At 47.4% G+C, this 24,717-nt stretch overlaps 1 protein-coding gene and 1 long non-coding RNA gene across 2 annotated transcripts in view; one reads left to right on the top strand and one right to left on the bottom strand.

Annotated features, from left to right (window-relative positions):
- LOC138373553 (DNA-binding protein Ets97D-like) overlaps positions 1-24,717 on the top strand; it is a 514,987-nt gene that overhangs the window by 59,552 nt on the left and 430,718 nt on the right. The window lies entirely within an intron of this gene.
- Positions 1,688-20,578, bottom strand: LOC123750475 (uncharacterized). Its single transcript, XR_006772008.2, has 3 exons — positions 20,414-20,578; positions 18,935-19,086; positions 1,688-1,843 (listed from the first exon to the last, which is right to left on the bottom strand). It is a non-coding gene; the product is annotated as an uncharacterized lncRNA (long non-coding RNA).

Consider the following 24,717-nt stretch of genomic DNA (forward strand, 5'->3'; position numbering starts at 1 on the left):
CAGATCCTTGTCTGTGACTCGTGTACTCTATATATATTTTAAATAAACTAACCCAAACACTTTTACAGTGTTACACGGTTTCCGAATGCCCCCAGGGGAGATAACCCTGACACGCAGGGGCAGTACTCACGAGAGCACTTATGGAAGGAAGCCCATAAGCACATGCAGCCCCGGCACTGATAAGGTACTCCTGGCCACCACACACAACCACAAGACAGCAGAGAACACCACACAGGGCAAACACTGCCCAGGAATTTGAGGCCAGAGAAGCGTCTGTCCCGGTTGACACTAGCTTATGAACTGAAGTGCTAGGCAGACGGCGCAGTGAGGTTCGGGACCCCCCCTCCTCCCCATTTTGGGGAGGGAAGGGCTGCGCGGACAAGCAGCACGGCAGTAGAGTGTGATAATTGATTGATTGCTTGTTTCCTTGGGATTGTAGGGAGTTTTTACCTCTGTTCGGCTTTTTGCTTTGGTTTCTTACCATCTAACCCCGGTCGATGGCAGATAAGGAAAACCCCCAACCACAAGGGAGTATTCCAGGGCCATTGCTCCCTGCAACCTCTCTGAAGAGGCCAGGTTATGGCGTTGGTCCCTGGTAGGTCTGAACTCCATAGCTAATGTCTCGGTCTAATGTAACATACATTAGCCCGATAAGCTCCAGGGAGCCGTTGGGGCTCCCCACAGAAAAAAACACTAAAGACAACACAAGATGCACTTCCAGCTGAACCAAGGAACAACGACCAAGGAGCTTTGACTTCGCCAGAAAAGGAGCCAACAGTGAGCCAACAGTAACGAGCAAGACAACCAACAAGGCTGAAAGAAGAGGGCTCCAGACCAAACAGGACACCAGAAACCAAGCAGCTGAAGGAAAAGTACCGGGCAAGGGGGGCCTGACAGCTGAGTGGACAGCGCTTCGTATTCGTAGTCCTGAGGTTCTGGTTTAGATCCCCGGTGGAGGCAGAAACAAATGGGCAGAATTTCTTTCACCATGATGCCCCTGTTACCTAGCAGTAAATAGGTACCTGGGAGTTAGACAGCTGCTATGGGCTGCTTCCTGGGGTGTGTAACAAAAAGAGGCCTGGTTGAGGACCGGGCCATGAGGACGCTAAGCCCCGAAATCATCTCAAGATGACCTAAAGATAACCAAGGAGATGGAACAGGCTCAGGCAGTGCAATAGGCACTTTATACAGAAGGGAAGGGAATTATCAGTAGAAAGGACCAAGCCATTACAACTATTTAGCAGGCATCAAGGATTGAATGGGAGGAAGGAATGGTGCCCAGCCACTTAGACAGGCGGGGATTGAACGCCGACCTGCATAAAGCGAGACCAGCACTCCACTGTCCAGCTCAAGTGCTTGTGTAAACTCTACACAGAGTATGGGGGGTGTTTGTTATATTATTATGAGTTTTTTTTTGTTTTGTTTTTATTATACTGAATTGAAAAGATACAGTTGTTTCACTTAAGTTTCATCTCTATCATCATTTCAGTGTAACCAGGTTTAGAAGGGAATTATGGAAGTTACTCCAGCATACTGCAAGCCATAATAATATCACATTACAATATTATCCTTGGGTAAATTCTGGTAAATTACAAAATACAAAATACCCTGTACCCACTACAGTATAACCATCACCCCTCACTCCAATAATACAAAATACTTTCTTTACCTCCTCCATATTCAACAAAAATGCACAATACACACTGCACGTACCTCTCTTTCGGATAAAACAGACACAACAAAACTCTGTAGGTCAAGATGTAAAGCTTCAGCCGCTCGTGACTTAAGGGTTCCCATCGTCTCGCTGATGTCCATATCAATTGCATAAATTTGAATGGGTTGACTGGGGAGATACAATTAAAAAAATATACTCAACTTGCAGCACAAGATAATCAACGTCACGATATAATTATACTATCTATCATACTATCATGACGTACATTAACAACTCTCGTCGTCAGGGACAGACTTCCTGTCCATGACGACGACAGACAGGAAGTCTGTACTTAGGCTTATCATAGTCCCTTCTATGTCGGCTACTGACCTTAGCTGGAATGCAACCACAACAGATGCCCAACTCTTAGGTACCTATTTACTGAACAGAGGCACAAGGTATAAAGAAATTTGCCCAACCATGTCTTTCCCACCCAGGGATCAAACCCGGGATCTATGATTGCGAGTTGAGGATATAGACCATTGTGGTACACGATTTCTTGCCCGTATAAACAGAAAATAAATAAGAATACGCCACCCGGTAACAATTATACCATGCAGCAGACTGAGTAGTCATCTCACAACTGTAGTCGTCTGACAACTGATGTGACTCCAAATGTGACTCCCGGGCTGGACAAGATGTTCGAGTAGTTTTCCTTAAATCTGATGCTTCTGTTCAACTAGAAGTAAATATGTACTCTGCAGTTAGTCACCTGTTGTGTGTTGCATCCTAGGGGAAGAGGTCAGCCACTAGCCTAGGGTCGGGGATGGAGGGTGATATCTTGATAAGCCTAACAGGCTTCCTGTTCCTGACAATAGAACAAAATTCATTGACCAGAAATGGTACACATTGTGCTAATATAAAAAAAAAACAGCGTTGAATGTAATGAAACGCCATTTTCTGGGCGAGTCCCAGAGGCTCCCCGGAGCTATCCATGGCTGATATGGATACCCTAACTATTTTGCATCAGTCGATGTGGGTGGAGTTCTAGGCCTACCGGGGACCACGAGCCAGAACCTGGCCCCCTCAGAGAGGCACGGGGAGCAATGGCCCATAGAAATGCACATGTGATTTGGAGCATTCTATATCTGCCATCGACCGGGACAGGCACCCAGAAAGATAAGCGCCACAAAACAAACCCCTATTGTGGTTAAGAACAAAAATCGACAAACGAGTGGGCAGAACTCCCCCAGGAAAACGAACTAACAAGCATGACGTCACACAAGCCACGCCGAATATCTGCGCAGCTCCCCCCTCCCCGGGAGGGGGAAGGGGGAGCCCCAGACCCCCCGCACTGGCGATCCCCGCCCCAGTTGAGGCTGGATATCAAAACCGCGAAAAAAACGTCAACCAGAGGGCAGGAGGGTGCCGGGGAGCCTCCGAGACTCATCCAGAAAATGGTGTTTCACTACATTCAACACTGGTTTTCTGGGGGAAGCCCCTACGGCTCCCCGGAGCTACTTCACCAAAGACTACCTAAGAAAACAAGGGGACATACCCGGGAGGCGGTCGGTGAACCACTCCTCAACACGAAGTTGAGACAACAACCCAAGGACCCCTCCGGAAAGCAGCAGGCACATCATTCACCAGAAAAAGGGAGAACGGCTGCAGACGAAGAAACCTATGACCACGACCATAGGAGCAAAAACCACTGCGCTGGAGAAGAGCATGAAGCTCTGCCACATGACCCCCAAGAGGCCAATGCCAACATAAAAGAGAGCTGAGGCAAAGCAAACCTGACCAAGGACCCACAACCACCATGGAGAAGAAAAACAGGAGAGCACCCTGTCCAAAGACCAGGATGGCACAGGCAGTGCATAAGCAGGCCGGAGCAGAAACAACGCATGAGACAGCCTGCGAAACGGCGCAGAAGGAACATCGATACCGAAAGCAAGCAGCAGAAACGAAGGTGCCAGACCCAGGAACGGCCCCAAGCGCCTCTACATCCTCCGCAAGCCAATCCTATGACAGCCCCAGGAGGGAAAAGAAAACGCAGGACCAAAACTAAAATGCCACAAGCGTGCAAGTCCACCGCCACAAGTGTAGCCGACAGGGAAGGAACCCGCATAAGGAGCCGCCCCACACCAACATCCCACAGAAGGGCAGTAGCGAAAAGACTCATTAATTGGAGCAAAATCGCCCCCAGGAAAACGAGTAGTGCCAAGACAGCGCGAAGAGAAGAGATATGCACAAAAGAACAAGAAGGCCAAACACCCAGAAGCTGCCGGGAATAGGACCCACAAGTCCTAGAAAGGACCGGAGGGAAGAAGCAAAACCATCCCGAACCTTCGAGAACAAAAAGAAGCAAACACAAAGGACGAAGGCACAAAAACCCGGTCGCACCCGAGACCAAAAGTCATGCAGAAACACCAAGAAGAGGAGACAAGATGGAGAAGGCCCGTCCCGGTAAAAAAGGGGCGAAGACCGTAGAAAAGCACCCACCGACAGGACGGAAACAATGGGCACAATGGACAAGGAAACCGAGCCTAGGGAGGAGCCGACACCCACAAAGCACGTGCGGAGAGGGGGAACAGAAAAACCCCACACCACAAAACCGCAAGCCCCGCCCAGAGGGTTAGACATACCCCGGTGGGGACCAACGGGGCTTGAGGCCCCTCACGTTAGCCCCACCCCAGCCCCGAGAACCCACCCTGCAGGCCCCGGGGCCGAGCTGTCCCCTCAAAGCCCCAGCGTCAAGAAAAACCCCGGGGCAGTCGGGAAAAACACTAAGGAAGGGAGCCCACTAGGCTCTGGAACTAGAACCGAAACCGGAGGATCGGCGAGGGGCGAGATGAAGAACCCAAGCTCATCCCCCACCAGCACAACGAGGCGAGGACAAGACAGAGAATCCAAGGAACATGGAAAAACCAGGCCCGGCACAGCAAGACCGGCAAGGAATGAGGGCCCCAGAGGGAGCACGGAAGGGCCGAACATAATGCCACAACCAACCCCGACACACAGCTGCAGTACCAAAACCGCAGCAAAACGTCACCACACTCCCGAGGAAGCGACAGAAGAAAGATAAATCGTACATGAGTGGCACACAAGGGGACACAGGCGGAAACCGAGCACCAAACTGAGCCACAGGGACGGTAGAAGAAATGTGTGCAGTGAAACAGGCAATCGAAGGAACACATTAGGCAGCCCAACTTGGGCTGACCCCATACACAGCCCCAAGAGCAGAGACGAGAGCGCCCATGAAGCACAGAAACCTCTCGACAGGCAAACGACAGGGGAGAGGCAGAACCAAAGAGCCAGAACCAAATCCTGCAAGCACAAGGAGGCGAGCACAAAACACCCTCGACACAGGAAAACGTACCACCGAACAGGCACCCCCACCGTTGCACTGCGGAACAAGGTGGAGGCGGGGCCCCGAACTCAAGCAAGGTTAGACAAGCATAGGAGAGGGGTAGGAGGAGTACAGGCAGGAGCCACCTCGGAAGGGACAAGAGGCCACCCGCAGACACCCGTGAACCGAGGAAGGAATCAGGTGGAGAGAACAAGAGCTGCCCAGTATGGGCTAATAGCCCTGCAGTAGGCACCTCGGGTGATACGGGCCACATTCTCAAGTACGTATGTACACCCATTCCGACTTCCAAAAACAAAAACAGCGTCGAGACGAAGGAGACGCCCAACCGCACCAACTCACCTGCAGAACATAGGCGCTGAAGGGCTATGACGCAAGATTTCGAGTCCGTAGCCGCCGGAGGCGGCCAGGGCGCCCATGCTGGAGAGGGAGCGGCAAAGGAGGCTCCCCACCCTATAACACAGGGAAAAAACCTCGTGACTTCCCCACAGCGGCACCCCAGAACACCCCCAAAGCAACGGGGCACGGAATGGATTAAGAAAAGAGTGAGAGGCGAAGCCCCCCCCCCGAGAGAAAGTGGAAGCAGAACATGTGAGCACACCGCCCGGAACCAAAACAAACTCCCACGGCGCATGCGCAGGACGCGAAAGAAAAGGAGCCCAACAAGGCGAGAAGTAGCCCAACCAGGCGAGAAGTAGCCCAACCAGGCGAGAAGTAGCCCAACCAGGCGAGAAGTAGCCCAACCAGGCGAGAAGTAGCCCAACCAGGCGAGAAGTAGCCCAACCAGGCGAGAAGTAGCCCAACCAGGCGAGAAGTAGCCCAACCAGGCGAGAAGTAGCCCAACCAGGCGAGAAGTAGCCCAACCAGGCGAGAAGTAGCCCAACCAGGCGAGAAGTAGCCCAACAAGGCGAGAAGTAGCCCAACAAGGCGAGAAGTAGCCCAACAAGGCGAGAAGTAGCCCAACAAGGCGAGAAGTAGCCCAACAAGGCGAGAAGTAGCCCAAACTGCTACAAGGAGCCCAAACGGCTACAAGGAGCCCAATAAGGCGAGAAGTAGCCCAACTGGCGACAGTAGCCCAAACTGCTACAAGGAGCCGAAACGGCTACAAAGGAGCGCAAACGGCTACAAAGAGCCCAACCTGTCCAGAACAGAAGGAACCAGTATGGAGGCAAACTCTGGGACACGCGGGAGGTAAGCCGCAAAGGCCAACCGCACCGCAGGCGAAGAGATGCGGTTAGCCGAAAAACCCCGGAAGACGGAACCGAAGAAACCACAGGGACATGGAACCGAACCCGGGGAGGAGAAGAACCCAAGCCCAAATCGTATGCAGAGGGGGGGAAAGAAAACCCCACTCCTCGCAACAGTAAGCCCCGCTCAGAAGGACAGAAATCCAGGCGGGGCGCAATGGAGCCCAAGGCCCCAAGGCCGCTCCTCCCCAACCCCAGGAGCCTCTACACCAGGCCCCGGGGCTGAGTCGACCTCCAAAGCCCCGGCCCCACAAGAAAAAGCCGGAGCAGCCGAGAAAGCTGGAAGAGAAGGGGCCCACTGGTCAGACCCCAGAGCATCGGCCGGAGGAACAGACTCGAATGCCTCCGCAGCTACCCCGGACAGGGCAACCCCTGAAACTGCCCTAGTCTCAGAACCTCTAACCACGCCCCGACCCCGAAGCCTGCAGATGCGTAGGGGCCGGAAGCAGGAGGGGGAAAAACAAGGGGGGGCGCAGAAGAACCAAGGCCGAAGCGACCAAAACCCCCAAGTCTGGATCCCTACACAAGCGGGGCAGCGACAAACCTGAGCGCATTGCAACATCCTACCCTGCAACGCGCGAGCTGCCTGCACCCACGGGAATTCATCAGCAGACTGGGTGAATGGAGTCACGAACAAGCAACAAAGCTCGCAGGACTCGGGGTCGAATGTGTCACCGACCCAACAGGCAGCATGACGGAGGCAAAAACAAGGAGAGTCACCCTGAGACAAAGGGACAGAGCAACCCTCAACTCGCACAAAGCGAAAGGGGACGCAAGGGTCTCCACAATCGGACCCGAGAGCCCCCGGGGGGTTTCCCAGGGCCCCTAGACTGGGTCTGCTAAGGGTTATCCCAGGCAGGGCACTGCTAACCGGCGCCCCAAAACTATCAAGCAAACTGCTAAAGCTGAACCCACAGGACGTGTCCACCCGTGAGGGCGAAGCAGGGGGTGCCACCACACAAACGAACCTAATATAAGGGGGGAGGGAACACAAGGCAGACCCCCCTACCAGGCAAAAACAAATATAAAAGAAAAACCACACAAGTGGACAACGTACCCAGAGGGAACAGAGCCGGCCGCTGTCATAGGTGAAAACTAGCTACGCAGTACCCTGCACAACACCAGTGCTGTAACTACCACTGACCCCAAGGCAAACAAGGGAGGAAAACCCCCAAACACTCGGGGCGGCCAAACGCCAAGCAGCGAAAAGCCAACAGAGGTAGACCCAAGGTGACTTGTGGAAGGCAACCCCAAGCCCCAAGGGCGGTACTTACAGGGCACTCAGGGAAGGTGACCCTAAGCACATGCAGCCCGAGTACCTGAGAATACTACTCCCAGCTCACACGACCACCGTAAGAGCAGCACTGCAAACAAGTCACAGCACTGAGACAAGACCGGAGCTGGAGCCACACGACTGTGCATTATCCCATCAGCCGAGGAACTGGGGCAGGGATCGCCAGCGCGGGGGTCTGGGGCTCCCCCTTCCCCCTCCCGGGGAGGGGGGAGCTGCGCAGCTCGTGTGATGTCATGCTTGTTAGTTCGTTTTCCTGGGGAAGTTCTGTCCACTCGTTTGTCGATTTTTGTTGTTAACCAGAATAGGGGTGTTGTCCCGTCTTGAGTACTGCTCAGTACTCACTTCCCCCTTCAGAGCAGGAGAGATTGCTGAAATAGAGGGAATACAGAGAACATATACGGCACACATAGATGCAATAAAGCACCTAAATTATTGGGATCGTCTCAAAGCCCTCCAAATGTACTCACTAGAAAGAAGACGAGAGAGATATCAAATAATATACACCTGGAAGATACTGGAGGGCCAAGTACCAAATCTACACAGTAAAATAACAACATACTGGAGTGAACGATATGGAAGAAAATGCAGAATAGAACCAGTGAAGAGCAGAGGTGCCATAGGCACAATCAGAGAACACTGAATAAACATCAGAGGTCCGCGGTTGTTCAACGTCCTCCCAGTGGGCATAAGAAATATTGCCGGAACAACCGTGGACATCTTCAAGAGGAAACTAGATTTATTCCTCCAATGAGTGCCGGACCAACCGGGCTGTGGTGGGTATGTGGGCCTGCGGGCCGCTCCAAGCAACAGCCTGGTGGACCAAACTCTCACAAGTCAAGCCTGGCCTCGGGCCGGGCTTGGGGAGTAGAAGAACTCCCAGAACCCCATCAACCAGGGGTTTGTTTTGTGGCGCTTACCTTTCTGGGTGCCTGTCCCGGTCGATGGCAGATATAGAATACTCCAAATCACATGTGCATTTCTATGGGCCATTGCTCCCCGTGCCTCTCTGAGGGGGCCAGGTTCTGGCTCATGGTCCCCGGTAGGCCTAGAACTCCACCCACATCAACCAATGCAAAATAGTTAGGGGTATCCATATCAGCCATGGATAGCTCCGGGGAGCCGTAGGGGCTCCCCCCAGAAAAATCTATTGTGTTTGTCCACAGTATGTTGATAACGCAGAAAATAAAACACCGTTTCGTTTTCTAATTCCGACATTTAACCACCAAGCTGGGCAGAGCGCCTTGAGGCACTCCGAGAGTTGCGCTATTTTTTTTTAGGCTATATTTTAATGTTTTTTAATGTTTTCATCACTCTGTGTTTTGAAATGAAAATAGTTGAGTTTGGAAACATTTTGACATTAACTTTACCTGAACATTTATAAAAACAAAAATATGTCCTTAACAATTACATTATGAAGTTTTTGCCGAAACCAGATGCGCAGTGCGGTGGTTAATGAAACCATCTCCCCTTCTATCTCCTCCATGTGCTGTTTTTTATGTCTTTTGCTGAAAAATATTTTAATGGGCAACTATTATGACCAGGTATGGTCTCTATAATAAAAGAGGGCTATTTTGATCAATCAAACCAATTGTGTTAAGTGTGGGAACAGTTAAGCCTACAGGGCTGCCAAGGTCATGATGAATTTATACCATATAAGCTACTGTCTGGTTCCACGAGACGCAAGTCTGAGAAATAGTTACGGTAATCATTAAACAGCCAGAAGATTATATAATATGAAATATCATTTCTAAAAGATTGTTGGTGGTAAAACAATTGCAGAGTCTCCCCATAACTGTACGAGATTTGGGCAGTCAGTGGCACCATCACAATGCCGTTTTCAATTTATAGCCGACTGGCAGACCTGCTGGGCGTGTTGTGTGTAATGTTAGAATTCTTATGGCAGTAAAGTTCATTTACTTAATTATTTACTGCCCACCACTCTTGTCCATGTATTGTAGATGCAAGTCTTAATCTCTATCAAAGGGGAAATAAATGTCAGTAGGCAATGCACAGATTTTTTTTTATTGGTAGTGGATTCTGTGATAATAAAGCCAATAATTACACCTGCTTGTTTATACTGTATTCAGTGTGTTGGGGACTGTTGTATCTCTGGTGCGTTGACTAATTGCCGCCAGGTGCATCTCAATGTAGCAGCTTTAAATAGCAGAATAGTTTAGGTATTAAGGCAGTAGCAAGCATTTGCAGCACGAACCAGTAATTATAAAAATGTGCCAAGCGGGAAAGAATATGTGGCACTGTGTGTTAGATATTGAAAAAAAAACCAGCGTTGAATATAATGAAATGCCATTTTCTGGGCGAGACTCGGAGGCTCCAAGAAGCTATCCAGACTGATATGATAAGTATCCACTCAATTTAAAGGCCTCTTATATACCGATCTGCCGGAAATAACGACCGGTTTGGGAGACCGGTATCTAGAGCCTCATGACGGTTTGGCGGTCGAAATTACCAAAGGTCGGTATTGGGTTTGTTTTTTGGTCCTCACATGGCAAGCAGGCCACCTACCTCTATTAGTCCCCTCCCCCACTCCCTCACTGAACCTCTCCCGCTCTCCCCCACTCCCGCTCTCCCCCACACCCTCACTCCTGCTCTCCCCCACTCCCTCACTCCTGCTCTCCCCCACTCCCTCACTCCTGCTCTCCCCCACTCCCTCACTCCTGCTCTCCCCCACTCCCTCACTCCTGCTCTCCCCCACTCCCTCACTCCTGCTCTCCCTCACTCCTGCTCTCCCCCACTCCCTCACTCCTGCTCTCCCCCACTCCCTCACTTCCTGCTCTCCCCCACTCCCTCACTCCTGCTCTCCCCCACTCCCTCACTCCTGCTCTCCCCCACTCCCTCACTCCTGCTCTCCCCCACACCCCCCCCCAGACCCTTCAGGGAAATGGCTCCGTAGATTGCCAGCCAGCCAGAGACAGCCTGGAGAGTCTCCATCTAATACAATAAAGCATTCATGAAACAAGTATTTTATAACTTTTTATTATCCTAATAATATTACTAAACAAAATCTGCAACCAGAAATATATATGATGATGTACATACATCCAGAATTTAAGAAACATCTGGTTAACTGGGTCAAGTGTGTTAGGCTTATCAGTGAGCAGGTCCTTCCCCACCATCGATACACTTCCCCCACCCTACAACCATACACACACACACACACACTCCGTTTCTCCTCAACTCAACACCCATCCCTCCCTTCCTCCATCTCTCTCTCTCTCCCTCCCTCCCTCCCTCCCTCCATCCTTCCATCCATCCCTCCCATCCCTCCCTCCATCCCTCCCTCCATCCCTCCCTCCATCCCTCCCTCCATCCATCTGTCACTCCCTCCATCCCTCCCTCCCTCTGTCCATCCTTCCATCTATCTCCATTCTCTTCCTCCCTGCCTACCTCCCAGCCTCTGCCTGCCTGCCTCCCAAGCTCTGTCTGCCTGCCTGCCTCCCAGCCTCTGCCTGCCTGCCTGCCTGCCTCCTATTCTCTTCCTCTCTGCCTACTACCCAACCTCTGCCTGTCTGCCTCCCTTCCAAGCGCTGCCTGCCTGCCTGCCTCCCATTCTCTTCCTCTCTGCCTACTACCCAACCTCTGCCTGTCTGCCTCCCTTCCAAGCGCTGCTGCCTGCCTGCCTCCCATTCTCTTCCTCTCTGCCTACTACCCAGCCTCTGCTGTCTGCCTCCCTTCCAAGCGCTGCCTGCCTGCCTGTTTTTGTCTGCCTGCCTCCCTGTTTTTGCCTGCCTGCCTGCCTGCCTGCCTACCTCCCAGCCTCTGCCTGTCTGCCTCCCTCCCTGCCTCCTTCCCGAGCTCTGCCTGCCTGCCTCCCTCCCTCCCTGCCTACCTGCTTTTTCCTGCCTGCCTGCCTCCCTCCCTGCCTCTCCCTCCCCACCTACCTCTCAGCCTCTGCCTGCCAACATTTCAGCCTCTCCATCCCTGCCTGCCTGTCCATCCACCCACTAGTCAGCCATCACTGACACAATGAGTGCATTTGGAGCCGACATGGTGCACGGATGTTCCTTGATTGTGCAGATATGTCCAACAAAGTCACAGAATGAACACAACAGCCTCTTGACAAATCAAAACAATGTGCCGTGAATCTGTGACATCACAGGGTAAAAGGCACTAGAGTGGTGGACCAAGTGGATGTCTATACAAAATATATCTTACCTGAATGTTACTTGAAAAATTACCGACACTTAACTTCGGAAATACCAGAGCTCCGGAAATAACAGCCAGGGTACAGCTCCATATAGGTCGTTAAATCGAGTGGATACTTACAGTATTAGTCTTTGGTATCAGTCAATGTGCATAGATTTCTAGGCCTACCAGGGATCACGAGCGGGAACCTGGCCTCCTCAGAGAAGCACGAGGAGCAATGGTCTATAGAAACCCCCTGTGTGGTTGGAAGCATTCTATGTCTGCCATCGACCGGGTCTGGCACCCAGAAAGATAAGCGCTCCAAAACAAACCCCTATTCTGGTTAAAATATTGCTACCGAAAGCCAAACTGGTGGACAGAATGCCCCAAATGAAAACTAGCAACTAGCATGACGTTACCGCGCCGCTGTCTGCTCAACCCACTTACGAAAGCCCAAAGTTCGGCTTTCGGTAGCAATATTTTAACCAGAATAGGGGTTTGATTTGGGGCGCTTACCTTTCTGGGTGCCTGACCCGGACGATGACAGACGCAGAATGCTTCCAACCACACGGGTTTCTATAGGCCATTGCTCCTCGTGCCTCTCTGAGAGGTCCAGGTTCTGTCTCGTGGTCCTCAGTAGGCCTAGAACTCCATACATAAAATCTAATATATCCATATCAGCCTGGACACCTCCGGGGAGCCGCAGGGGCTCCCCCCCCCCCCTCCAAGAAAGGCACTGAATATCACTCAAGATGCCAAAATGAGAAAAAGACAAAGTAGGTGCTTTATGTGACACAGGTATCATGTGACAAAGTAGGTGCTTTATGCGACACAGGTATCATGTGACTTTGTGCGCTTTATGTGACACAGGTATCATGACACTTTGTGCGCTTTATGTGACACAGGTATCATGTGACTTTGTGCGCTTTATGTGACACAGGTATCATGTGACTTTGTGCGCTTTATGTGACACAGGTATCATGTGACTTTGTGCGCTTTATGTGACACAGGTATCATGTGACTTTGTGCGCTTTATGTGACACAGGTATCATGTGACTTTGTGCGCTTTATGTGACACAGGTATCATGTGACTTTGTGCGCTTTATGTGACACAGGTATCATGTGACTTTGTGCGCTTTATGTGACACAGGTATCATGTGACTTTGTGCGCTTTATGTGACACAGGTATCATGTGACTTTGTGCGCTTTATGTGACACAGGTATCATGTGACTTTGTGCGCTTTATGTGACACAGGTATCATGTGACTATGTGCGCTTTATGTGACACAGGTATCATGTGACTTTGTGCGCTTTATGTGACACAAAGGCATCACATTCACCAAGGAGTCTAGCAAGAGACAACCTCTAGCAGGGTCAGATTCCCCAATAGGCTAGGGTTCAAGGCCAAGGGACCGCCAGCACCAGGGTCCTTTGCAGCACTTATATATTAGTGCCATAAAAAATAACATATCAAATAATGCTTGGAATAATCAATTAGCCACAGCTGCCCAATTATTTTTTAATTTATTTCCTGTACTGTACACGTTGTTCTGAGCGTTTTAAACATTTCCTATAACGTTTCACACAAATGAACAGCAGCAGCAGAGTACAGCGTATTACTGGTTTTTATTTGCTGCTCAGTCAAGAGGCATTCTGTACACACAAGTGATTGTTACAATTAGTTGTTGGAAATTTATACCAAGTTATTTCTATAGAAAACTATACATTATGTGTATTATAACTAAGTGAAACATTGAGTGAATTATCTCAATATGTATTAATATCTTAGTGAAAGATCTTATAATTTTTGGCTGCTTTTATGTATAGTTATTTTCTAGAAAATAGAATTAAAACTTTTTAAGTATAGGAATATGGTCTTAATGTATTCCTCTGCAAAACTGTGCATAATATAACTTTGATAATTAATCATTACATATTATCACACGAGCCATCTACAAGTACAGGGGTACCTCGGTTTAAGAGTTTAATCCATTCGTGGAGACAGCTTGTAATCCGAAAACTCGTAAACCGAAGCTAATTTCCCCATGAGGAATAATGGGAAATGAATTAATCTGTTCCCGACTACCCAAAAACCTCACTTCAAACTAAATTTTATATCTAATTCATCCAAATCTATACTACAAAAGTATGTTCAAGTTATTACTTACCCTTGCTGATGACTCCCTGTTGGCATATGGAAGATGGGGAGGAGGAGAGGTGTTACTGTATGGAAGGGGGGTCCCCTTCCATTATAACATCAGGCAGTAAAGATTTTTCTGGAGTGCAATCTCTGGCACATTTTGCCTGCCTACCACTAGGTCATGGTTGTGGCTCACTGCTCTATTTTCTCACAACGATAACGATCCATTGAAGATTGTTTTTCCCTTCTTTGCAACACTTGTCTGTAGTAAGATATCACATTGTCACTTAAAAGGTCAATGCAACGGCCTGCTACAGCTTTATCTGGGTGAGTTTTTAACAAAACTTTACAGTTCTTCCCATACTTCACACATTTTCTTAATGAGGAAGGGACATCCTCTACTGCTTCTACTCGCAACTATTTTCGTAGGTTGAACCTTACCACTGGCTTTCTTGGGACCCATGGCGAGATAACAACAACAACTTTTATGCTCAAATGGCCAAAAATTCGACAAAAAACTAAATCCTTGTGAAGAATTCAGGTGGAATAGTCACTGGGCGCAAGGCTCTGGTAAACCGAGGGGCAATCGCCGTGCCACCACGCGTTAGGTTGGCCTGTACGCGTATCAATACCCTCGTATTCCGAGGCAACGCTCGTAATCCGATGTAAATTTTCTGAGCAAGTCCTGCTCATAACCCAAAAAACTCGTAAACAGGAACGCTCGTAATCTGAGGTACCACTGTATGCGTTTAGTCTTTGAATGGCCATACTGACCATAGGATGGGGCCCATTTAGCTCTTTTTGTCCAAGGCCCAAAACCCCAGCGTTGAGTGCACTGAAATGCCAATTACTGGAAAAACCTCAGCGGCTCCCCAGAAGCTATTTTCCTGAGAATGCTTCACACTAAAAGGTCACATCAGCCGCGGCTGATTTGGTTTGGCCTATCGGGGACCAGTGCAAGAACCTGGCCCTCCAATCACAGAGGTGCAGAACCTGCCCCCCCCCCCAATCACAGAGGTGCAGAACCTGGCCCCCCACAATCACAGAGGTGCAGAACCTGCCCCCCCCCCCATCACAGAGGTGTAGAACCTGGCCCCCCCAATCACAGAGGTGTAGAACCTGGCCCCCCAATCACCACATAAAGAATATTGTGCAAGGAGCCTATGCTATGCTTTCTAACTTCAGAATTGCTTTTAAATACATGGATGGCGATATACTAAAGAAATTGTTCATGACTTTTGTTAGGCCAAAGCTAGAATATGCAGCTGTTGTGTGGTGCCCATATCTTAAGAAGCACATCAACAAACTGGAAAAGGTGCAAAGACATGCTACTAAGTGGCTCCCAGAACTGAAGGGCAAGAGCTACGAGGAGAGGTTAGAAGCATTAAATATGCCAAAACTAGAAGACAGAAGAAAAAGAGGTGATATGATCACTACGTACAAAATAGTAACAGGAATTGATAAAATCGACAGGGAGGACTTCCTGAGACCTGGAACTTCAAGAACAAGAGGTCATAGATTTAAACTAGCTAAACACAGATGCCGAAGAAATATAAGAAAATTCACCTTCGCAAATAGAGTGGTAGACGGTTGGAACAAGTAAAGTGAGAAGGTGGTGGAGGCCAAGACCGTCAGTAGTTTCAAAGCGTTATATGACAAAGAGTGCTGGGAAGACGGGACACCACGAGCGTAGCTCTCATCCTGTAACTACACTTAGGTAATTACAGAGGTGCAGAACCTGGCCCCCCAATCACAGTGGTGCAGAACCTGCCCCCCCCCCCCAGGATCTGGAATGATGTTCTTTTTTTTTTCAGTCAAGTGCTCATTCTACCACTGCTTGCATCTTTGTGAATAAATGGTATACCATTTGTTCCATTTATCTCCCTCCATGTTTTCCAATTTCCACCCAATCTCAAACACTTTTTCAACTTGTTTCCAGAGCTTCTGCTTCTTTTGTGTGTTTTTTTAACTGTTGACCTGCCCTCTGGGGGCGATGCCCACACAAAATACTCGAGGCCATCTTTCAGAACTTTTCATTCTCTCTTTTTCTTTGTCTCTCCTGAATTCTGGTGAGGTGGCTCACGTCAAATCACGCCCACACTGTTTCCTGCATTGATCTTTCTCACTGGTCTTCTTCCATTTCTTATGATTCCCTTTGATGGTGATATGATAGCCATATCCCCATCCTTGTTTACTTTTGCTCTCCTCTTTCCCTTAGTGGTGATTTGATAAGGCAGTCTGGAATCTTTTACACTCTGTGCTACCCTTCCCTTCCTGTCTAACGTCTCTCTTCCACATTCCCTCCTTTTACCATGACAATAGACAATGGTCTCTGCTCTGTTCCTCATTATGCTTCTCATGGCATGCAGAAGTGCATTCCTTGGTGGCATTCAGACTGTGCTTAGGCTGTATGCTGTAAGCAGGAAGGCTGAAAGTGGTAATGGCGCAGGAATAAGTCTGAATCTTTTATTTTGTTTCAGAAGAGTGCAGAGGCCCATAGGGCCATGTGCATAGATAAATATGAGAATTGGGAAATCCTAAATATTCACTATTACTCCTAGCGCCCCCCTCTCTCTCACACCTGGAATAGGGTCCATAAGGTTGTAAGTAAATTTATTTCAGACTTATTTGTTGTTTGTCCATCTCCCTGGCTCTGTTGTGACAGAACTGGTGTTGGTAGATAATGGAAGAGTTGGAACACAACTGGTGTTAGAAGGGTTTGCATTTTTCACCTATTAGCTCTGGTGCTCATCTTCTTCCTTCTTTCCAGACTCGTAAACACCTTCTTTAATCTTGTCCTTTGGACTGCTTCACTCATGTCTGCCTCCCTTATAATGATCTTTTCGCCCTTTCTAAACTCAGTCCACGTTGTCGCTCTACAATTCGACGGCGGCAGGCTCATACAGTCAGTATCTTTTGGAGTCCAGCAAAAATATTTTCATTCTTCCATATTTCCATTCTCACCAGCAGATGAGAGAAAAGGTTGTACAAAGACCCTTCCTCCTCTTTACAGTATTTGCTGGGTATCTTTTATCTTATCTGGGTGTTTGCTTTGGTACCAGATTGATTAATATGCCAGAAGTGATTAATATGAATCTTGTGTGGTTCCTGAAACATCATTGTTACCTCTCTGCCTCCCAGTTATGGCAATCTCCCACTTTTCTGTCCAAGCTTCCACTCTTATCGCTCATTTAAAATGAGGATTGGTGCTGCTCTCTTTAACTTTTTCTTTTTCCTGTATGAAGTGGTGTTCTGAGCACTACTCTATTTTTGGTTGTCCTGACAATACACTGCAGTCACTGTAACGACCCCTCTTACCTCCAATGTCAGCTCCAACTCGAGTATGGTAACGTGTCATCTTGAGCCACCAATCATGGCTTCACGTTCTCTATGTCAAAGACTTATGCTTAACTTTTATTCAGAGGCATGTCATCCCTCCTCACCTCCACCCCCACTGTCACTCTGTGGTAATCCCCTTACATATAGAGATACTGCCAAACTTTTGGCAGTATCCCTTGGCCTTGGATACCTGTAGGTCTTTAACACCTGAGGTCTAGGTTTGCTCATGTTGCCGATCTCCGAGCCGCATGCTCCAAGGGACTCCCTCGCCTTAACACTTTGGCGTGCCCTGCCCGCCACCCCTCAACTGTGCGATTTGGGTCCCAGAGTTTCATGGGAGCGTGCGTTAATTCTGAAAAGTGTATACTCTCTTCAACTTTGTCACCTTAATTCTCGTCCTACGAGATTAAATTTGGTATCATTGTGTTTGCAATAGAATTCTCTATAGCACTAAATGCATATAAACTCCAAAAGCCCAGCTAATTACCTGCAGCAAACAGAGAAAGTGCAAACGAGTACCCAGGAGCGCGCAAAAGCGATAAAATGTGTTCACGTCTTTTCACTCTGGTCACCTCAATTTTCGTTCTAGGTCTTTCATTTTGGTATCAATGGGTTCGCAATAGAATTCTCTAGAGGAACATTAGCATATAAAATAAAAAACCTGGTCATGCTCCACCCGCCGACGAGTTGAAGACGGCCACGCGTTAACTGCGAGTGAGCGCCCAGACACCTTCCAGCTACACTCCCAATTCCTGCCCACAAATGTTTAGTATTTAGTATTTTAGTATATGTATTATTATAGTTTAGTATTTTTTGTGTAGTAGTTGTACATCACATAAGCATTGTAGATAGCCATTTGCACAAAATAGATGGTCATTTTCATCGTCCATTTGTGAGTTTTCCTTATGAAGTGATAATATTTGATCATTTGGTCAAAGTGATCAACACCTTTCATGTTTGTATTGTAGTCACAGATTGCATTCGCTTTGTTGACAGTTACCAAACAGTCCCAAAAAAATCGGATAAAAACCTGATTTTTGGCAATTATTTTAGTGGATGACGCAATGCTGCGTCATCCCCGAGATTACCAACAGTAAACGGATGACGCAATGCTGCGTCATGCCCAGACTAAAGTGTTAAGGTTTGCCTCATACGTCCTGGAGTGGGAGAGCTGATAGACACAACCGCCTCTATTTGCACAAGTCTTTGGTTCAGTCTAAACTTTATTATGGCTGCCCTGCATATTCCTCAGCCTCTCCCATGCACCACTGATCATTATACTATACGGTATGTGCTTGTACTCTTTCCTTATTGTGGGGAGGAGGGGGGGGGGTCACACCCTGTGCAAATGCTAATTTGGGATGCATAAGGCACTGTACTTCATGTATTTAACCAGTACATGAAGTACAGTCCTTGTAGGGCTAATCAAAAACACTAGGAGATATGAAGTTGAACCTGGCAGGGCATTTTCAAATGAAACAAAATCCCACCTTGAACTAATTGTGATCACCCCACATAATTAGATGGAATGAAGCTCTTCTGAATCAATATAAAAAATATTAGCATCACTGACAAACGGCCTCGGTACATTATACAGTAATGACAAAATTATACACTGTTCATCGACATCAAAGCACTGTAGGTTACAATTAAATTATATGGCACTAAAACTTATTCTTTCATAAATATTTAGGGGCAACGTCTTTTAATCATGAGAAACGTAAGTATTATATATATATATATACTGTACCTCCGCTCCTGCAGTACTAATGCTGCTGCTTCATGGTCCCCCTTCCCTTCGCAGCCCTCTGATGCCTGGCCATTATCTGGCATCTCTCCAGCAGCTCGGAACAGCATTTCTTCCAAGCTTCCAATCCCGTCTAATACTGACCCAGACATTGTCTGTTCAAGATTAAAAATGTTAATTATATATGTAAATTGTCAAATAAAATATTGCCTATTTTATGATAGATAGTATATTACTCTATGGAAAACATACAGTACAGAAAAATAAAAATTTGAGCTTTAACAATCTATTTCGTGAACCTGCCGACTTGAATCCTGGTGTCAGAATCCATATTGTACCGTATTTATCTTTAGCAGATGAACAGCTGTGCATGGCTCAATAGAGGCTCTGTTGATCCATTTCAAATCATCTGGAGTACATATTTGCACTTCACCAACGCACCAAAGCTATTTCATTACAAATAGTGAATAGAAATATATATGTATTTTTCTCAATTTAAAAAACAATTAAGTGTGTCCAAAACCTGTGGGAAATACGATGCAGCATATAATTCCTGTCAATGGGAACAGGAAGCTTGAACATAGGTTTATTGCAGTCCTTCCTAAACCATCTACTGACAGGCCTTACTAGGATGCAACTTGCAACAGTTTTCTAGCTTCCAGAGAAATTTGTTGTGTCTTTCCCACATGTTTCATATATCTGTACTTTATCAAACTATCCAAGCTATTTCATAGATTACAACAAAATAAAAAAAACAGGACGAGGCTGGGGAACATGCCTCCGACCCGGCTGTTGGCATTAGAGGTCCCACCTTGACTAACAGTAGGTGAAGCCCTGGCCCGACCAAAGTGCTGTGAAAGGAGAGATCGATCTCCTGTACACACAAGTCAGACGTAGGACGGCAACCTACAGCTGTAGCCAACAAAAACCAAGAAACACTTCCAAGAAAGTTAAATTAGGGGGCATTATTAGGCATATGCTTGAGTATTTATACATTTTTGTTTTGTTTTGCACTTTTACACAGATCCAAGGAGATGATGTCTTCCGACTCTTGTTGACAAGTTTAAAACCTTCCCTACCCATATTCCTCTTAAGCCTTATCCTACTAGTTTTCTCTGAATCCCTTCCCTACCCATATTCCTCTTAAGCCTTATCCTACTAGTTTTCTCTGAATCAATCAGTGCACAATCAGATCCTTAATTATCCTGGAAAAAAGTCAGTAGTTGGCCTACAGTTAGAATTTGATAGGCCAAAGTATAAGTTTCTCGTCCCCAACACCAGGTACTCATTCAGTTTTGCCGACAAGCTTTCCACCCTCTAAGAAATAATAAAATGACAAATTAGACACAAACTGTTAATAACACTAAAGATTATACAATAATTTCATTATTATTGCACAGAGTAGATTCAGTGTTATGAATCTACTCGATTCATAACTATGACCCTCAACATATCAGATTAGTTATCCATAATGAATAATACCTTCTCTGGCGATGAACCGCACCACTGGACACCTGTTTATGGTGACGTCAGCTGGCAGTATTCTCAGCAAAAGCTTGCCAATACCGAGGGAAACTCCGTCCTAATACCGCCAGCTCCGTGTCGCCAGTGAATCAGCTGTGTTTACATTATCAGCGGCCGCTGTCCGAATGCGCGATGTGACCTCGACTTCAATACAGTCTAAACTGCCTAACCCACATGTTCGTACGCGCGTTGCAACCCTGACTTAGTACAGTTTACACTGCGAGACCCATATTCCATATATACATTCAAATTTTTATTCAGGTAAAAGTACATACATAGAAGATGAGTTACACAGATAATGTTGGATTTATAGATAGAGCTAACATGACTAACTTTCCTGTGAAATGGGGATATTAAATGTACTTTTAGCTAGGCAATTTCTAATGCTGACCCACTTATTACACTGTGAATATTGAATTAAACAAAGTCCCCTAATGGCTGACTGCTAACAAACTTATCCTCAATATTGACAAAACATTTTACATATTGTTTGGTAACATTAAGTTGTAACGTACGATTATGTTACGTTGTTGGGTTGATTAGATACACAGTGTTTAGTGAGTTTTGTAACGGTTCTATTGTTACGTAAAGTATGGTGACAAAATAAACACAGACACTAAATATATATTTGGTCGAATATACAGAAGTACACAGGTGATACTTTGGTGTGAGTTGAGCGCACTGAGCGTCGGTACAGTATCTCGCAAGTGTCTGCTCTAGACCACACTTGAAAGTAGACTCTGGTTAATGTTTGCTATTCTGCTGCTTATATGCTCGGGCAACACCTCACCGTGTTGCCCGGGCAACGCCTCACCTCATTCATCTCCAAAGGTTGTCAGGAATATTAACAAAGCATTTGGAGCAAGTATATTATTGGGATAATCTACTCGCTACAGAACTCCCCCTCCCAGGGGATGAAAGGAAAAATACTCGATCAAGGAACTTAGCTGGTCGGTGAATTGTACGCCCTGCTCGCGTTACATAACCATCAAAGTTAACTTCCTCCTCTTCGCTGATGTCATCTAACTGGGGTCGCACAGGATCGTCCGTCGTCGTAGGATCAGGTTGTGGTGCGGCTGGTGGGTTGTAGGGTGGGAGGTCGTACAGGATCGTCCGTTGTCGTAGGTGGCGGTGCTGCTGGTAACTGTGGTCGAAAAGTGAACTGCGTAGTCGGCGGATGTGTCTCTGGATTTAGCAGTGTCGCAGACGTTTGAGACGAAGCCTGGAGCAGAGCAGAGAGCTGAGTGAGGCCGGAGTCGTGGAGCTCTATGTGGGAGAGCGTGGCGGCTCGATTGAGAATTGTGAGTGTCTGAACTCGGGGAGCGAGAGCGTGGCGGCTCGATGCGGTCGTAGTCTGCTGTCTGCTCTGTGTCGAAGCTGTAGCGTCTTGGGTTGATTAGGACTGTACACGCCGAGTACTACATTGTTGACTGTGGAAATTGTAGTCTGGTACCAAAAGATGTAGGCAGTGTGTGGACAAGCTCGGTGTAGCAGGAGAGAAGAATGTGCATAATTGTTGCGTCCTTGGGTCGCTGGTGGAGCATTTAGATCCGGGGCGGATGGGCTCGGGCACCAGGACATTAGGAGGTAATGTAGGCACGTAGTTAGGACAACGAGGTAATCACATCTAGAGCTGAATTGTCCTGAAGGCGACGAAGTGTCGGAATCGCAAGCAGTAAGTCCTGTACTGCGCAAAGGGCTTGAGTCGGCCGAGTATCAAAATGCAGTGAACGTGTAGATGAATCTGATGACAGAGCAGCTGTCGTGGGCGTAGGACAAGCAGTGCCCTGGCAGCGACGGAGAGTCGGCAGGACAAGCTGTAGATCCAACATGATGTAATCATTGATGAGGCTGTCAGATGAGTAACGATCGTGGAGCAGCAAGCCGTAGTAGATGAAAATGCAGAGATGGACGCGATGAAAATCATAGCTGTGGCGAGGGTGTTGGCAGTGTTCCATCACAGCAAACAGTAGCAGTAGAGGTCCAGTGAGTGTTGTGGTCCATCGTGGCTGGGTATCGTCGAAACTCTCTGGGGTCACCAATGTAACGGTTCTATTGTTACGTAAAGTATGGTGACAAATAAACACAGACACTAAGATACTATATATATATTTGGTCGAATATACAGAAGTACACAGGTGATACTTTGGTGTGAGTTGAGCGCACTGAGCGTCGGTACAGTATCTCGCAAGTGTCTGCTCTAGACCACACTTGAAAGTAGACTCTGGTTAATGTTTGCTATTCTGCTGCTTATATGCTCGGGCAACGCCTCACCTCATTCATCTCCAAAGGTTGTCAGGAATATTAACAAAGCATTTGGAGCAAGTATATTATTGGGATAATCTAGTCGCTACAGTTTCATATTTATTTAGTAGTCCTGGATACAGCAGTGTCGTAGACGTTGTGACGAAGCCTGGAGCAGAGCAGAGAGCTGAGTGTGGCCGGAGTCGCGGAGCTCTATGTGGGAGAGCGTTGTAGCTGGATGAGGTCGTAGTCTGCTGCCTGCTCTGTGTCGAAGCTGTAGCGTCTTGGGTCGATTAGAACTGCCTACGCCGAGTGCTACATTCTTGACTGGAGATTGTACTGGTTTGCTATTCTCAAGTCGCTGGCTTATATACGGTGACTGATTGATAAAGATTAAGCCACCCAAGAGGTGGCACGGGCATGAATAGCCCGTAAAACGGTGACTACACCTCACAGTAAGATAGGCGGGTGGAAAACCCGTTACCTGTAAATAGGGATAGGATTATTGCTTGTGTAATTAGTTATGCCATTAAGATGATGAGATAATGGAGCGAGTATAAGATTTACTCGCTACATGAAGTCCTTCCACGCAGGTTAACTGCCAAAGTTGTGCTAAACTATGTTCAAAACGACTCTATAGCTGGAAATGACCGACAAATTGTACTAGACCATTGGAGGCAAATGTGTGACATTGGTAATAAACTAAGAAATGTTCCTGGACTTATATCGTAGTGCAATAGATAATATATATTAAGTGAACTAATAATATCAATATATAATACTGACTTTAAATGCACAATTAACTAAGTTATCCATCCTTAGCTGGAACATTGCGTCCCTCAAGGAAAGGTTCTCAGATTTACATCACAAAGTAACAACTGAACACATCGATATTGTATGTCTCCAGGAGTGCAGAGTTCCCGCAAGATCCTCACCCCCGAAATTGCCCTCATTTGTTTCTTACAACCTCAGATCCAGTAACTCTTGCATTCTATACATCAAACAATCCCTACCCCATCAACTTCTGCCAGAAAAACAAACTGCCAGTCAACAGTATCATGGAGTGAGGATCTATGTGGGCAACTCTGTTCTCAATGTATTTAATCTATATGCTCCAGCAGGAAAGTTAAATTATATTGATCTTCCGGCCTGCGCTCAAGCAGAGCCCACCATCATTCTTGGTGACTACAATGTCAAGGACATTGGTGGCTCTCGCTTCAGTAACGGTAACGGGAATCAACTGCTGTCGCTACTAAATAGTCACCAAGATGTGCAGATTATGGGTGACCTTGAACCCACGCATATTTGTGGAGGCATTCTAGACCTCTGTGTTGGTTTCAACGTCTCTCACGTCTGGTGCACATCATCTATTGTAACAGATTTGTTGTCAGATCATCACCCTAGATTGACTACTCTATGTATAGGAAATACCATCCTGCCCGGTGGGACTTTTAAACGCAAACGGCTCAGTGTTCCTCCTGCTCGACGTGAAGACTTTGTTGCTCATGTGTCAGAGTGGTACAGCACTTATGATCCCTCCACAGTCCAGACATTTAACGACGGTCTGGTACAGAGCATTCAGATGTTCGCTGACCCTTTAGGTCGGCCCTCCACACCATCCAATAGCCGGAACGATATGAAAGGTAAAAAACACCATGCCTATTACAATGACCCCAAACTGCGTACTTTGAAACGCACTGCCAGACGAGTTGGACTTGCATATAGGGAAACACGTACGCCAGCAATGCTCAAGCTCTTTCAGAAAGCCCTAGCCAAGGCGAGGGAGCTCATGACAGAGCTCAGGCAAGATAACTGGGAAACTTTTGTTAACAGTCTCAACTCTCACACCCCCCTCAGCCAGGCATGGAAGGATATTAAAAGAATTAAAGGCGATAAGATCGGCCAAGTAGCACACCCTCACCCTCTACACAGAGCAAACGAGTTAGTCGATGCTTGGGCAACCACCTCTAGCTTCAATAATCTTCCCCCAGACATACAGTTCAGATTAGATGCTGGTA

This window comes from Procambarus clarkii, chromosome 5 (assembly GCF_040958095.1).
Source record: "Procambarus clarkii isolate CNS0578487 chromosome 5, FALCON_Pclarkii_2.0, whole genome shotgun sequence".
Lineage (NCBI taxonomy): Eukaryota > Metazoa > Arthropoda > Malacostraca > Decapoda > Cambaridae > Procambarus > Procambarus clarkii.